At 36.8% G+C, this 3,482-nt stretch overlaps 1 protein-coding gene across 1 annotated transcript in view; it reads left to right on the top strand.

Moving 5' to 3' along the window:
• LOC118736171 (integumentary mucin C.1-like) overlaps positions 1 to 3,482 on the top strand; it is a 32,514-nt gene that overhangs the window by 12,958 nt on the left and 16,074 nt on the right. The gene's annotated exons all lie outside the window — the stretch shown is intronic.

Below are 3,482 nucleotides of genomic sequence, written 5' to 3'. Positions count from 1 at the left end.
TTGCATACTACATATTTGCATAACTTTCACATTTTAGATTCACAAAATTATATTTCTCACATACATATGCATGTACACAATATGTACATATTACATATTTCGACCTATGCATGCACTTATTTTAAATAATTAACCAATTTAAAGAACAATAAAAGCGTTGTAAAAACGTAAAAAGCCATCAGCATTTCATTTCTAACAAGAAAAATATGCATTTGTTTTGATGAGACAATTTCTGTTAAATTTATTTTGCCTCTGGCTGGGCTCTGTTAAAATTCGATTGTCTCTGGCTTGCCGCTCTTAAAATGCGCTTCGCCAGTTTAGTTGGCTCGAAAAATGTGGCATTCACAGTTTTCGGTCCTTCTCTATACTTTACGTTCTCTGCTGTAAGCATAACATGCGCGAACTGTTTTGCTGAGTACACACATACTGATACAAAAAAATTGCGCTTGCGTTGGGAGCTCTGCCAACGCTGTGCACCACTTGCATATATACATATGTGCACAGATACGTATGTGCATAGATGCATATATAAGTGTCCGCATATATTTTTTTCTCGTCACTTGCTCTGTCGCTTCACTGCAGCAAAACCATGTTGAGGGGAAAACCCTACCTAAATGCGTACAATTGAAACCATGGGTTTGAAGATTACGCAAATTGATGTGAAAATTTTAATTTCATATTAAATATATTCATGTATGCATGTACATATGTAAAAATGTAGTTTCGATTTAAAAAAATCTGATAAAGTTTTTCTTTCGCCATTCATACACCTCTAATTATAATTATAAGCTTTTATTTAACTTGGTCATCCCGCGGAAATCGCGGAAATTTCCAATCGATTTTAAACTAACTTCCCGACAAGTTAGAGAATTGAAATTTTCAGCATAGTTCCAATCACGATGTCAATGCAATTTGAAATATAAATGAATTCCCCATATGGTCCAGGGGTCTTGATTCAAAGGCGGTCAAAAAATAGTAAGATTTATGGCTAACAGAGCGTAATTTGCCAAATAACGTAAAACCACTGTTAAAGCTGCCGGCGTAGTGTAGCAAAGCTTTTTTAAAAACGAGGTAAATTAGTACAAATTGTTAGTAATTTTCACTAGAGTTTGAATAACTCCTTTCACTAAATGGCTTTTAGTAACTTTAACGAGACCTTAACTTATTTTATTTTATTCATTTTAGTACAGTTTTGACAAAATTTTCTTGCTAAAAAATCTTTTGTTACACGACTTTGTTTATTCCTTTGATTGTACATGTTAAATAAAAGCTTGTTTTTAAAAAATATTTTTTTTACGTTATTTTATTTTAGTATTTATTTAAAAACTCAATGAAATTCAAAAACTATCTCTTGCATTTGGTTTTACTCAATACCGATTTGAGCTGTCGCACAGTGTTATAAAAAAAAAGCCACAATGGGTAGGTTCAGAAGGCGCAGCAGTTGAGCACAACCGTCTTGATACATTAGCTGTCAAATTCAACTCTCAAAGGTACACACCAACATGTTGTCTCAAATCATCAGAAAAATATTACGTATTAGTACGCAACAACGCGTTCAGAAGGTGCAATCGCACCAGTTAGGGTAAGAACTAGGCATGGGTAATACTGCGCTGCGCGGCGGAATTGCGCTAACACCGTAGCCGGAGTTGCCGCACCAACACCAGTATATGGAAAACGCCAGCGCCATTAACACCAAGCAACATATGAGGCACACACACAATTCGCCTTAACTCTTTGAAAATTTACACGTACTTTGTTTTTGCTTTTGAGTGTTGAGAACGCAAATTTAAAGCTTTTACTCAAGAATGATAGAATATCGTGGCATTTACTACATTCCTAGCAATTAAATTCAGTTGGCGGTACAAGCGTTGCTCAGCGCTTATAGAAATAATAGACATGACACCACTGTATGGTGTACTGTACTGTATGACGATGGGTACTGTTTTGACACTCAGATGGCGCCGTGTTCAATTCAGTACACTGCGCTATTGCGCTGGATTAGCGCGCTGACACCACAGGTGGCGCTGGCGTTATTGAGCTAGCGCCATAAAAATTGCGCAATTACCCATGGCTAGTAAGAACATAGTGGAGCGGCGAGCAAAGAGCATCGAGCAAAGCGTCGATTTCAAACGCATATGTTTCAATGGGAAAGCGCATAGTGAAGAACAAAGCGTACATACACATTTGTAATTGAAGCGTTGCTCGATCCTAGCTCTTCGCTTTGCTCGCCGCTCCACTATGTTTTGACCCTTACTGAGCTGTTGCGCCTTCTGAACGTGCCCAATGAAAATTCGTTTCTCTTGAAATCAAGTTATATGGCTGCGTATGTATGTACATATCAGGGATGTTGCGAATGCGGAATTTTAGACATCCGCGGATGCGAATGCGGATGCGGATGTTTAAACGCTAACATCCGCGGATGCGGATGCGAATGCGGATGTCAAGTATTTCTATACCCGAGCGCACTTGTATGCAAGGGTATTATAACTTTGTTTACATAACGGCTGTTTGTAACAGGCAAAACGAATTGAGATAGATATAGACAAATGTATACATAAATGATCAGAATGAAAAGAGAAATCGATTCAGCGGTGACTGTCTGTCCGTCCGTCCGTCTGTGCACACGATAACTCGAGTACAAATTGAGATATCTTAACGAAACTTGGTATGTGTACTTCTTTTGAGCGTAGGACGGATGGTGTTGAAAATGGGCAAAATCGGACAATAACCACGCCTACCTCCCATATAACGGAAATACGAAATACGAAAACTGCGATAGTTTAGTAACTACTGAAGCTTACTCACTCAAAATTGATATGTACAATCATTTTTAAACCAAAAATAAGAATATTATAAATTTTTGGAAAAATTGGAAAAAGGTTGGAAAATGGACGTGACCCCGCCACATATGTGTGTCTCGGTAACCGCTCGATCAATGTGTACCAAACTCGGTATGATTATTGTGGATGTCCCATAAAGGCAAAACGTTGAAAGTTATTGAAATCTGACTAAAATTACGACCACCTTTTTATAACGCTAATTTTACCCAAAATTGATATTAACCACAATCCCTTGAAAAGTAACATTATTATGGAATTTTGGAAAATGGGCGTGATGCCGCCCACATATATTTATATAAGTTTATCTCATTATGTCTAACTGAACATTATATCGAAGATGTTTGAAATAGACGTACAACCACCACTGCTTACTATGTAGCGGTAGTTTTCGGAAAGGTGAAAAAACTATATTGAATACTTCCGCCGGGTATTTAATGCTCGGCTTCGCCCGAACTTACACTTTTTTACTTGTTAAGATATAATTTAGGTGAGTAAATTAAGTGATTTAGTTAAATAAAAAATGGAAAGGTTAGTAAGTTTTAATAATTTTTTTTTAGTACTTGAATTTAAAAATTGGAACATTGTATTCAATAAAATGTTTTTAAATCAAACCTGCGCCACTAAATAACTACTCGCTCGCTG

The sequence above is a fragment of the Rhagoletis pomonella genome, unplaced genomic scaffold (assembly GCF_013731165.1).
Source record: "Rhagoletis pomonella isolate Grant_MI unplaced genomic scaffold, Rhpom_1.0 Rhpom_scaffold_00003, whole genome shotgun sequence".
NCBI lineage: Eukaryota > Metazoa > Arthropoda > Insecta > Diptera > Tephritidae > Rhagoletis > Rhagoletis pomonella.
This window is presented reverse-complemented; position numbering and strand designations above follow the sequence as displayed.